This window comes from Equus asinus, chromosome 30, assembly GCF_041296235.1.
Source record: "Equus asinus isolate D_3611 breed Donkey chromosome 30, EquAss-T2T_v2, whole genome shotgun sequence".
Taxonomy (NCBI): Eukaryota; Metazoa; Chordata; class Mammalia; order Perissodactyla; family Equidae; genus Equus; species Equus asinus.
Window position 1 is genome coordinate 30122173 of NC_091819.1, and position 12828 is coordinate 30135000.

A 12828-nucleotide genomic window follows, 5' to 3' on the forward strand; every position below is an offset into this window, starting at 1 on the left:
GACTTAGCTTCTTCCTAAGTGGTTGGGGTGAGTTTAGCCCTCAGCCTAAGCCAGGCCCCTGCCGCTCCTGCTGCCTTCACCATGCCTCCAAGGGGGGCAGCCCGCCCGCCCCAGGGATGGGCACAGCAGGGATTCCCACGGGCCAGGTGGATGAACAAGCTGCTCAGCCTTGGGTCCAAATGGCTGGACCAGAGACAGATCCGGGTGTATTCTGGAACTCGCCACTGGGCCCCTCGAGCAGTCACAGCCAGTCAGTCACAGGAGTCCCACCTGAGTGCCCAGCTGGCAAGGACACATGTCCCAGGTGGCTGAGGAGAAGTGTCTGGGGACCTGATGGATTCTGGATTCTTGGTGGATCCTTCCTGAACAGACATCAGAAGCTTCATGTAAATGAGGGAGCAAAGTGTCCTGTCACCCCCTTCCCTGTTGATCAGAGGTGGCACCTTGGGGTCCACATCCTGAGTGGATGAAGAAAGAGTTCTGTTCCAGGGAATGTCCTGAGGGGCTCCTTAGGAAGTGCAGGCTTTGGCCCGGCCTCAGTTCCAGCCTGGTGGCCAGACTCTCCAGGGCCTGGGCCAGGCAGGAGCCACTCACCCAGGCTCCCAGGACACCCCGCCCTCTCCATCCACGTCTCGGCCAAGGACACACCTGAGAACTGAGGGCACAGGGCTCCGGTCAGGGGTGGGGATGGGGGTTAGGTGAGCACATGGGAACAGGGCCTCTGGCTGGGAGGGGCAAGTGGCCTCTCCTCTGTGGCCCTGAGCAGCTCGCTGCCCCTGTTGGGCCTCTGTCTCCTCATCGGGGAGATGCAGGGATGATGGTCCTGTGGCGCAGGCCTCACAGGGGGGTGATGGGCTAAAAGCGGGGAAAGGAGCATGCGGAGCTTTCTGCCCTGCTCCCCCTGGAGTGGTGAGGGGAGGGCAGTGATGACGGTCATGGCAGGAGTCCTCAGAGACCCTGTGAGGGAGGGGAGGACTCACCCTTTCCAGACGAGGAAACAGGCTCAGGGAGGCCAGGCCAGGCCACACTTAGAGTGACAGTTGGAGCTGGGCTTGTTCTAGAATCCTAGCACACTGGATGTTGGAGTAGCCTTGGTGCCAGCTGGTTGGGGTCAGATGTCCAGGGTCAAAGGCCGGTGGTGCTGGGGAGAAGTTGGGGGAGGGGAGCATGGCCTCACTGACTTGTCCTCCATCCTGGCAGGAGGGGCCCTCCATGTTTGCCACGCTGCAATACACCACAGAGAGTCCAGAACAGCAGGTGAGGGTACCTGGGGAAGGAGCTCTGCCCACCCAGCTGGAGGCCTCAGACTCAGAGAGCAGGGCCCTGGCTCCTGCAGCCCTGCCTCCTGGAGCCACAGTGCCTGAGTCCCAGTAGAGGTGACAGGAGGAGGGCCTGGAGAGCTGGTGCAGGATGGATTTGCGGTGGGGAGGGCCAGGGACCACGTTCCCTGTCACTTGTGGGAATCTGGCCCTGGGAGGTGACAGGAGGAGTGCCGTGTTCTTGGGGTGTGAAGGGAGGGAGTTGAGGGGAGGCTGCTAAGTGTCCTCGGCGGCTCCTCGTGGGAGCTCAGGGGTGGTTCAGGAGGCCGAGGGGAGGACTTTTCAGGGGAGGGTCTGCGGGGTACTTGTGAGCAAGGGCTCATCCCCTCCCACCCGGATGTCACAGGGCGTTGTCCCCTTCTTGGCCTTTCCTTGGTGATCTGGTGATGCTGCACCTGGTGATGGGTGACTATCAGGAGGTGAGTGAGGGTGGGGACTGGGCAGGGGCACCCGGATCCTGAGGCTTGGGGTGTGGGATCCCCGAACTGAGCCCTGCGCTGTCAGCACCCAGCACATCTCCTCTCAGGGGAGCCTCGAGCCGCCCTGGGAGCCGGGGCGTCAGGCCCATCTCAGGGATGGGTGAACAGAGGGTCCGTGTGACACACCCGTTCCATCCCCAGGCTGGTGAGGCGGCAGAGCCGCCTGAGGGAGGGCACAGCTGTGAGAGGTTTATGAGCTGGACTCAGCCTCTCCCTCCTGCGGGGCCCACGGCGGGACAGAGAAGTCGGGCCCCTCCAGTCAGGCAGCAGGTGAGTGGCTGAGCTGTCCCTTCTGCCTGAGGCAGCAGCCTCCAGATCTGTCATCTGAGAGGGTTGGGCTACAAGGTCCCTCGGCCTCAGCCCCATGTCCTCCTTCTCTGGAGCCCAGAGCCTGGCCCAGGTACAAGGCCTGCTTTCTCTGAATGCCCAGCCCCTCTGGGGATCTGGCGGTGGTACCACATGAGCAAGGGGGGGCATAGAGCCTAGTCATGGCCAGGGGCTCTCTCTGATGGACTTGGCTGTCTGCCTTCCAGGGGAAGGAGATCAACCTTGAGAAAAGGACTGAGGTGAGCCGCTGGGGCACTCCCTGCGGGGGAGGGGAGTGGAAATCAGAGACCCTCAGGGCAGAACAGTCCCCGGCTCCATCCCCTGCACCTTACATGGATGGGGAGGGTTTGATAACAGAAGTGAGAGACCCATCTAATTGGCAAGTGGGTTGAGGGGGCATGGCATCAAGGAAAACTTCCTGGAGGTGGGGCTGATTATCCCATTCTGAGAACAGGTGGAGCTGGAGGGAACTGGAGGGAAGGAGGGTTCTCAGGCCTGGTCCCCTGCCCCACTCCTCACCCCCTCAAGGCCCCTGCAGCATCCCCCACCCAGGCCCCATCTGCATCCTCTCCTTCCCTCTGGTCCCAGGACTACAAAGCCATGAGGGAGAGCCTGCTGCTCCCGGTGGCTGCAAACAATTACAGGCTAGAGCCCGAGGAGTGATTTGGGGCCTGGTTCCGGCACATGGAGCTGCTCAGTGGGAATGAGAGCTCAGGCCAGCTGGAGTCAGGGGAGGGCAGAGGTCGACTTTCCCTGGTGACCAGTCCAGAGAGCCCATGTTCATGGCCCCTGGTCAGCCCCAGGCCTTGTTGCATGGTAATCTCTGGGACACCCAGACTCCAGCTACTGGCAGGCAGTGGGGGGACACCTGAGGTGTGGCTCTTGGTCAACTCTCAGTGCCTCTCTGTCCTGTAGCTGCAGCCTGTCCTGCTAGCTGGAGCCCCTAGTCTGGTTGGCCAGCAGAATACTCAAGGCCGAGAAGAAGGGGTCATCATCAAGTTCAGGCACGAGTGTCTAGACTGGTGGTGACTAAATCCTAGGGGTTTAGTGAAGCTTCAGGCTGAGTGTGGTCTTGGGGAGTCAGACAGCTGGCGCTGGGAGCCTAGCCCCACCACTGACCAGTCCTGTGACTGGGGAGATTCCCTTCAGCTTCCTGAGACTCAGTTTACTCCTCTGTGAAATAGGTGATGGCAAATGATCACTCATGTGGCAGGGACAAACGGGGTACTATTGGCTGACTGAGCACAGGGCCTGGAGCACAGAGTGCAGTGGGGCTGGGGAGGGGGGCCATGATTCCGGGGGAGGCACCTCAAGATAACCTGACTCTTCTATTCAGCCGCCAGAACCCCAACACTGAGCCCTGTACCATTGGCTGATCACAGCCCCATCCTCAGCAGTGGGGACTTGGCTGGGATGTTTGGCATGCACTGGGCCAGCTCCTCCCGCCTGATGGGAAGGAGAACATTGTAAGCTGATTCCTGATTCCTAGGGTCCCCTGAGACCCGGGAGAGAGGGGACAACCCTGCCCCATCTGCCTGACATCTCTACCCCGGCACCTATTTACCTATTGAGGAGGGACAAGATTCATGATTGTAAATAGTAAATGTTAGATATGAATATTATAACAAAATCCTGTCTCTTTCACAGCCTGGGCATGGTGGTGTGGTTCTTTCACTTTCTGTGCTCATGTAAATCAAATACAGAATCTCACAGTCCCCCTTGAATTCAGAAACCTTGCAGAGTCATCAGCTTATTGTATGTGGGAGAAGGGAGAAGGGCCAGCCCCTCCTTGGCTAGTGAGGACACTCCCAAGTCCCCCTCACTCAGAGGACAAGTTCATCTGAGTATCATTCACCTGTCCAGGAGCAGAGACAGCCCCCCAGATCTCCCGGACTTTAGAGGCAGAGCAACAGCCACTGAAATTGGGGTGTCTTTAAAATAGTTTACAAGACAAAACGGGTCTCCCTCCGCACGGGGCCACAGCAAAGCCCAAAGACGACACACGGGGGGAGCATGGGTGCAGATGCACGTGTGGTGATAAGAATATGGATTTCAGCAGGGCTTCCCGTCCTCATCAACAAGCAGAAGCACCCAAATGGTGGGGGTTGGGGGGCAGAGACCTCACAGCCATTCCCTCCACAAATCGAGTTCCCCGGGACATCCTCACAGCGCCGTGCTGTGAGTGTGTGTGGGTGTTTAAAATGGAGTAAATGTGGACTTGGAACTGCTCCGTGAAACCAAAATAACAACAGTCGTAGATCTTCTTTGGTCATTTAGAAAATTCTTTTTTTTTTCCCAGCGGTGCACGTATTTCCCTTCCAAAAAAAGAAGAACGGGAAAGGAGATGTTAAAGGCAAGCAGAGAGAGGAAAACTGTTGCAAAACAAAAGCTGAGCTCCCGTCCGAGGGAGGCCTCCTCCATTGGAGGCCTAGGAAATCATTCTGACAAAATGGAGGATCTCTGTCTTTGGTGTCGATTCCCTCAGAGGTCAAGAGAAACCTTTTCCAATGTCTTTATCAGGAGGAGACTAGAAGTTAGAGAAAAGTATCCTTTCGAGAGCGAGAGAAACAAATTCTGATTTTGCATCAGCTTCCCTCCGATCTTGAAACTCATTGACTTGATTCCATTCTGTCGACGGAAATAATCCGGAACCAATCTATCCGTGAAAATCTGGGTGAGTTTATTCTGACCTAAAATGTGAGGACTGTGGCCCGGGGCCTTTCTTCCCGAAGGAAGAAAGGGCGCCCGGGAAGTGGGGTGTGCAGAGTGCTTCTAGACCCCCAGAGAGGACGTTTCACATAGGATCAAAAGGTCCCTTGGACGATAGTCGCGAGACTGCTCTGTCGGCACAGCGATCGACAGACACTGCTGGGTGGCAGGTCTGTTGTCTGGGCCTGGGTGGTCACAGGTGAGCCGGATGGTCAAAGGTGAGCGCAACCATCCGTTCCTAGCCTAAGGAAAGATGCCTCTCCTTAAGGAAAGGCCCGAGCACGGGGAAGCTGCTCCTTTCCCTTAAGGGCATTGGTTCTTGCCGTAGGAAATGTTTAAAGCGGATCTACGATGCGATGCGTGCTCAACGGCCACGTCAGGCCCTTTTGGAAAAACACTGTCAGGCCGAATTAGGCCGACACCCAATGGCTTCCTCATAGACTCCAATAGATCCTATCGCTCGCCATTTCTATCTGTCCACTCGTTCCAATTTTAGGCCACTTGACCACGAGCAGACCTTTTTCTCAGATTTTTTTCCCTGTGAGACTTTGATCACCTTTTCACAGACAAAGCGATCTTTACTTTTTAGGCCCTCTTGCCTGAAGGCAGCCATCTCACTTTCCTTGAACACAAAGATGTTTCCCATATTCACTTTTAGTGGCTTTTTGTTTTGTTTTGTTTTGAGGATGATGAGCCCTGAGCTAACTGCTGCCAATCCTCCTCTTTTTTGCCGAGGAAGGCTGGCCCTGAGCTAACCTCCGTGCCCATCTTCCTCTATTTCATATGTGGGACGCCTACCACCACGTGGCTCGCCCAGCGGTGCCACGTCCACCCCCGGGATCCGAACCAGTGAACCCCGGGCCGGCGAAGCGGAGCAGGCACACTTAACCAGCGCGCCACCGGGCCGGCCTAGTGGCTTTCATCACATTTGTTAAGTAGAATTTTTAACCCTCACGAACCTTAATTTTGGTGAAAACTAAGAAGTCAGCAATTAGGAACTGTCCTTCCCATGAGCATTCTGTCGCTTGGCCAATTTCTAACCACTTGGCAACTTTTAGAAACATGGGATTTCATAGGTTTATCTTTTCCTTTGCTTTATTTGATTTCATCTCACTTTAGTTTTTGGGTGAGGAAGATCGGCCCTCACAGAGCTAACGCCTGTTGCCAATCTTCCTCTTCTTTCTGCTTGAGGGAGAGCGGGCCCGAGGTAACACCTGCGCTCCACTTCCTCGATCTTGTGGACGGGATGCCACCACAGCCCGGTGTGAGGAGCGGTGGAGGTCCACGCCCGGGATCTGAACCCGAGGACCCCGGGCTGCCGAAGCTGAGTGCAGGAGCTTAACCACTATGCTGCCGGGCCGCCGTCCCCTGTCAAAGCTTTTAATAAAGCACGAGACGTGTTCCTCGATAGACCCAAACGTCTTTTAGTTTCCGTATCCTCACAAACCCAAAGTAGATAAACTTCTATTTAGCCACTCACGTCTCAGGTTCTATCTTACTCGGAAATGATCTACATCATCAAGGAAATTGTTTTTGTCTTAAGTTTGGCACCCGAGCTAACGACTGTTGCCAATCTTCCGTTTTTGTTTTTTTTCCCCCCTCCCGATTTTTCTCCCCAAATGCCCCCCATGACATAGTTGTCTACCTTAGTTGAGGGCCCTTCTAGTTGTGGCATGTGGGACGCCGCCTCCACACGGCCCAACGAGCGGTGCCGTGTCCGTGCCCGGGATCTGAACGGGCAAAACCCTGGGCCGCCGAAGGGGAGCGTGTGAACTTAACCACTCGGCCACGGGGCTGCCCCCGTCCGTGGACTTTTTTATCACCTGATTTCACCTCACAAAACTTCAAAGCTTCAAGTTATCAGAGAGGTTTGGGAAGTTGTTTTTATTTATTTAATTAATTTATTTTTCGAGGAAGACGAGCCCCGAGCTGACACCTGCTGCCAATTCTCCTCTTTTTGCCCCGGGAGAGTGGTCCCGAGCTAACATCCGTGCCCATCCTCCTCCCCTTGATGGGCGGGACGCCGACCACAGCGTGGCTCGCCAAGCGGCGCCACGTCCGCACCCCGGATCCGAACCGGCGAACCCCTGGCCGACAAAAGGGAACGTGCGAACTTAACTGCTGTGCCGCCGGGCTGGCCCTTCGGGAAGTTCTTTTCAGGACACAGGCCATAAACTAGAATCACCGCTACAGGTTTATCGGAGCGACATCAGCGTTCGTGGTGGATTGAGTCGTCCCCTCTGTCTCTCCCCTCCAGGGGACAACCAAACGGACGTCTATCGACCCACCCACCAAGGATTCCCCCCCGCATGGCACAGCAGGATGCCTGAGAGATCCACGCAGCCCTACAGCGGCAAGTCACATTCGCACAGTCAAAATTCAATGGCAGAGACAAAACGTTAAGGTCAGCGAGAGGGAAGAGAATAACCGGCCCAGGAGCAACGGTGTGAAGAACATGGAGAAGACGGGTCCTAGACGCCGGGGTCCCCGGAGCAGCAATTTCATCAGAGGCCCGCGAACGTCCACGATCTCCACATCACGTTTATGGCCGACTGCGTGTGTGGGTCCTTTGGAATCGACCAGGCTACCATCTGGGCCACTTTGGGACATCGTGTCCAGCTGCCCCGAGCGGTGGAGCTGTCGTTCGAGTGTAAGATGGGGCCCGTCCGGGGAGAGAATGGGGACGGGGAAAGGGAGGCCGCGGGAAGTCACAGAGTCTGAGGTGTTTGGGGGAGACCGACTCTTCTAAAGTGGAGGCGATAGAAGGAGAGCAGCAGGATTTTTGGATTTTTGTTCCCTCTGTTAGGTATCTGGGTCCGGAGGAGAGTGGGGCGGGGGGGGGGTCGTGGTGGTGGTGGTGGTGGTGGTGGTGGTGGTGGTGGTGGTGGGTGTGAGGCTGAGGCAGGGCTGGTGTTTCCTTTCTGGGTCAGGTGAAAGAGCTCCTCCAGTGGAGGTTTTTGGACAAGGGGTCTGGTCTGGCAGGATGGGAGGTTGCGGGTCGAGCCACAGGGGAATCTGTCGTAGCTCAGACTCGGGCCTTTGAAGAAATAGACAGAGAGAGGAGTTTTGCTCTGTCCGTCACCGCAGCCGGCACCTCAGCAGCAACAACAGAAGGCTTCCCGAATGAGTGAAGGGGCAGGAGCCAGCGTGCCCCGTGCCTCTCTCAGCCCTGCGCCGGCAGGGAAGGAAGCAGGCAGGCAGGCAGGCAGGCAGGCAGGCAGGCCTCAGGGCTACTCCCGTCCTACTGCCCGGTGGTCCCTGTCCCGGCCCCGCCCCCACTCTCCCCCTGACCCTCACCGCTCCCCAGCCCTCTTCTCAGCCAGAGAGGCGATGGGGGGCGGGGCGGTCCTAGAACAAGTTTCCTCTCATCCGCCATCATCTTGCCACCCTGACGACTTGGCCCGAGATCCGGCCTAGGCTGTACCCGTGTGTGGTTTTCCTGTGGACAAGGGGGCCGGTTCACCATTTCGGAGGAAACCCCTAGCCTTCCACTGCCGAGTCGAGTCGGTGGGACTCGCCAGCCTGGGAGGGGGGAGGGGGGAGGGGAGGTCAGGCCCATTCATTCCGACGGGCCTGGTGTCAGGGCTTCATTCAAGTGCAGGAAGCTCTCTCCCATGGCCTCGGGCTCTTTTCCATTGAACGGCTTTCTTCAATTCCCCCACCCTTAGGCCGCAGTCCGCCAAGGGCCGGGAGGCAGGGAGGGAAGATGTTGGGGCAGGGTGGCTGTCTGAGAAACTCGCCTCGTCTGGGGCAGAAAGAGTGCTCCCCTCCTTTCTCTAACCCTGCTAGACTGCTTGAGGATCACGGACGGTTTGGCTCATCGATGAGCCCTGCGTTATGGGCCCGGCAAGCAAACTCCTAACTGGCAACCCGCTGCTCTAGGCGTGTGTGGGTTTTTTGATCATTCCCCTTCAAGTTCGCACGACATTGGTCCGTGTCCCCCGCCCCAGCTTCCCATGGGAAATCCTCCGTCTCTTTCCACAGACTCACTGGCGACTTCACACAGGGCCTGCCTCCTCCTCCTCCTCCTCCTCCTCCTCCGAAGGAAGGAAGGAAGGAAGGAAGGAAGGAAGGGGCTGACCCCGTGGCCGAGCGGTTGAGTTTGCACGCTCCGCTTCAGCGGCCCGGGGCTTCGAAGGTTCGGATCCTGGGCTCGGACACGGTACCGCTCATCAAGCCACGCTGAGGTGGCGTCCCACACGGCAGAACCAGAGGGACCCTCAAAGAGAATATACAACTAGGTACTGGGGTGCTCTGGGGAGAAGAAGAAGAAGGAGGAGGAATAAAAAGAAAAGAAAAGATTGGCAATGAGCTCGGGTGCCGGTCTTTAAAAAAAAAAAAAAAGAGGAAGAAAGATGGACAAACAGGAACGAATCCCACTGACGGCACCTCCAAATGGTGGGGGGTAGGGGGGTGGGGGGGTGGGGAGTGGCATCATCGGGCCAATGGTGACTCTGAGTCGTGATCCCGCGGTTGTGTTATTTGATATTTTATCGAATCGATTTATTATTTTATTTTTGAGGAAGATGAGCCCTGAGCGAACATCTGCCGCCAATCCTCCTCTGTCGGCCGAGGAAGACTGGCCCTGAGCTGACATCCGTGCCCATCCCCCTCTACTTTCCAGGTGGGACGCCTGCCACACCGTGGCTCGCCAAGCGGTGCTGGGTCCTGCGCCCGGGATCCGGACCGGCGAACCCGGGGCCGGCGGAGGAGAACGTGCGAACTTCACCGCCGCGCCACCGGGCCGGCCCCCGGAGTTGTTTTAAAAATCCAGTAAGGGGCTGGCCCCGTGGCCGAGTGGTTAAGTTCGCGCGCTCCGCTGCAGGCGGCCCAGTGTTTCGTCGCTTCGGATCCGGGGCGCGGACACGGCACTGCTCATCAAACCACGCTGAGGCAGCGTCCCACATACCACCGCTAGAAGGACCCACAACGAAGAACACACAACTATGTACCGGTGGGCTTTGGGGAGAAAAAGGAAAGACAAAAAATAAAATCTTCAAAACTCCAATAAAACTTTGAGTGAAGACGACGAGGAGGATGTGAAACGTATCTCACGCCTCCGAGCCGAGCCGTCCGCTTAGGAAGGGGGATGAGGACCCTTTGTAAGCGATGTCCCTTTTTAAGCACCATTCTAAACCACAGAACAGAACTCCCTCTCCTCGACCCGGAGCGAGGAGGTTCCTGGGTGTGTCAGAGAGGGCCACGTCCTCTGCAGCACGAACGAACTGCCAGGGTTCGGCCACGGGAAAGAATTTCTTCCTCTCCAGGGGGACTAAAAGTCGCCGACGGCAGCGGGCGTAGGTGCTATCCTTCCCGTCCAGGAAAGGCAGGGAGAACTTCAGCCGTGAAGAGAAGGAGGTCTTCCTCACTCCCCGTTTCGGGAGGGCCCCTTTGGCAGGGGAGTTTTGTCTCCTGATTTCAAGTCAGGAAGAAAAGGGAGAGAGAGAGAGAATGTCCTTCTCGTGCCAGGTCGGTCTGAGGGGGACCTCCTCTGGTTTCCTCCCTTCCCAGGGAAGGCCGTTCGCTCCTTCTTCTAGAAAAAGCTCCCAAAGCACCACCGCCCAGGATGGTCGACCTACGCCCATCGTCCCTCCTTTCCCAATCATTTCTACCGCGACAGAGGGACAGAGGCCCCGGCCCCATCCCCATCCCCACCCCCACCCCCATCGCCTGCCTCCTTGATGGCCAAAGGAGCTGCCTCTGAGAATGGAACAGGGCTTGGAAACCTTCTAGAGGGGTGACTCTCACTGGCCTGACTGCTGGGAAAAGCACCACGCTGTCCATCGGACTGCTCTTTTGGGCAAACGTAGGCCTGCCACATAGCGATCGACAGCTATGGCGGGGGGAGGGGGGCGGTGGCGTGGTGGTGCCCAGGATCCACGACATGGGACGGCTGCGGAGCACGACAGCCCTAAGACCTTGAGGGAGACGGGGTGGCGCGTGAATCCTTTCGGAACGAGAACGACAGGAAACGCTGACGGGGACGTGTTCTCGTCTCGAGAACACACCAACGCCTCGCACGGTGTCTGACCCGGGGTGCCTCTGACTTTTGTCATCAGAGACGATCCTCTCGACCGCCCCTCACGCTTTGGGGAAAAGGGGAGAGGGACTCGGTAGCACGGGAGAAGCCATCCATCCGTCCTTTCCGTCTTCACGGCTCCTTCTTGTGGAAAACGAGGAAGCCGTCCAGAGGAACGGAACACTGACCCGGGCCAAAGCGTGGCCCAGCCTGAGCCTCCAAAACCTTCTGCTAAGTGAGAGGTGCCAGACATCCAAGGCGACCTACGTTGCGATTCCACGCAGAGGAGAGAGCTAGAACGGTCCAACCCTAGAGGGCAACAGCAGATGGCGGCGGCGGTGGCGGTGGTGGTGGTGGTGGTGGTCGTGGTGGGGCAGATCCGGGAGTGGGGCCATTTTTTCTTTCGGAGGGAGGGGGTGGAAACGGAAACCTTCTGGAAATAGATAGCCGTGACGGATGCACCACCTTGGGGAGAGAGACTCCCGAAGGCCACTGGCTTGTGCCCCGTGGAAAGGATGGATTCGGTGGGATGGGAATTCTACCTCCGTGTAGAGCGTGTGGTAGACCACGAGGTGGGTGGGTGGGTGGGTGGGTGGGTGGCCTCCCTGCCTCGCCTCCACCTAGACGTCCACACACAGAGACCGACGAGGGAGGGAGGGAGGGAGGGAGAGAGACAAGACGGACAGAGGCCAAGGCCGAGGCCGAGGCCGAGGCAGTGAGCGAGTAAGTGATCGACCCTGACCATAGGGATTCCTCAGAGGGCGTCTCTTGGCTCCCCAAACGAAGAATGTGTGTGGAGATCGAGAAAGATCACCGACCTAGGAGAACCAGCAAGACTTCCTCACCCGCAAGAGAGCCTCTGGGCCCCTGCCGTCCCTGCCACCGCCACCCCTACCCCTCGCCTTTGGCAGCAACGCCAACGAAAGGCAGGCAGACGAGTGGGAGAGTCGTGTGGTGGTGTCCCCCAAGGAAGGTGGGTCCATGCCGACGAGCGGTCGTCGGCGTGTGGAAAAGCCAGAGGCAGGCTGACTAGAAGGAGGGCGTCCTGGGGGAAGGGGCCAGGGTGTGAGGGAGAGAGGCCTGTTTCTCTTCCCCTGTTGGTCCCAAGTCAGGGGCCCAAAGGAGGAAAGCTGTCCGTTCCTTTCCGACTCGGACGTTTCGGGCGGGACCGACCGATCCCCGCGGCGGCGCGGTCGGGGCTTTCTGGACCAGAACCCCTCTCTCCGTCGCCTTTCGACCACACACACGCTTTAGAGGCCAAGAGAAAATGGATCGGGTCTCTCTGTCTCTCTCCCTAGAAAACAAGGGCCGGGGGCCGAGCCCGTGGACGAGCGGTCAAGTACGCGCCCCCCACCCCGACCCCCGGCTTCGACGGCCCAGGTTTTCACCGGTTCGGATCCTGGGCACAGCCCCAGACCCAGCATCGCCCTTCAAGCCACGCCGAGGCGGCGTCCCACATAGCAGAAACCCGAAAGACCTACCACTGGAACCTACAACTATGGACGGGACGGGACGGGACGGGACGGGGCGGGGCGGAGCGGGGGTTGGGGGGGCGGCTTTGGGGAGAAGGAAGAAAGAAAAAATAAAAGAAACACAAGGACGGTCATCGCGATAGTTCTTTCCACTTCCATCCATATGTTAACAGGACCCAAGTTTCCCGACCTCCATTTGGATGTATGTTAACTAAATGGAGAAGCTATTCAAAGGACTCCTCTAAAGAAGTCCACGTTCTTCTTTCTAAATGATAATGAGAATCATTGTCACCACCGCTCTTCCGACCCTCCATGTCCAGACGGCCTCCCGCCCCTCCCCCATCCCCAACTCCCGCCCCGCCCCGCCCCGCCCCGCGCCGACCCCCGCCCGCGGCATTCTCCCCGCCCACCTTTCCCCTCTCCACTCCTACCCCCCCGCCCCCCTCCGCCCGGGACACTGCCTCCCCCGCCCCCCCACACGCCCCCACCCCCATCCCAGCCGG

The 12828-nt window shown here is 58.1% G+C and overlaps 1 long non-coding RNA gene across 3 annotated transcripts; it reads left to right on the forward strand.

Moving 5' to 3' along the window:
* The first annotated feature begins 1227 nt into the window (after positions 1 to 1227).
* LOC139042569 (uncharacterized) lies at positions 1228 to 11180 on the forward strand. Of its 3 annotated transcripts, none has more exons than XR_011499441.1 (4): positions 1228 to 1376; positions 1666 to 1738; positions 4425 to 7484; positions 8819 to 11180. It is a non-coding gene; the product is annotated as an uncharacterized lncRNA (long non-coding RNA). The 3 variants fall into 3 exon arrangements; XR_011499442.1 differs by lacking the exons at positions 1228 to 1376; positions 1666 to 1738 and adding an exon at positions 4069 to 4223 and having other exon boundaries at positions 4425 to 4799; positions 7092 to 7484; XR_011499440.1 differs by lacking the exons at positions 1228 to 1376; positions 1666 to 1738 and adding an exon at positions 4052 to 4223.
* The last annotated feature ends 1648 nt before the right edge of the window (positions 11181 to 12828 follow it).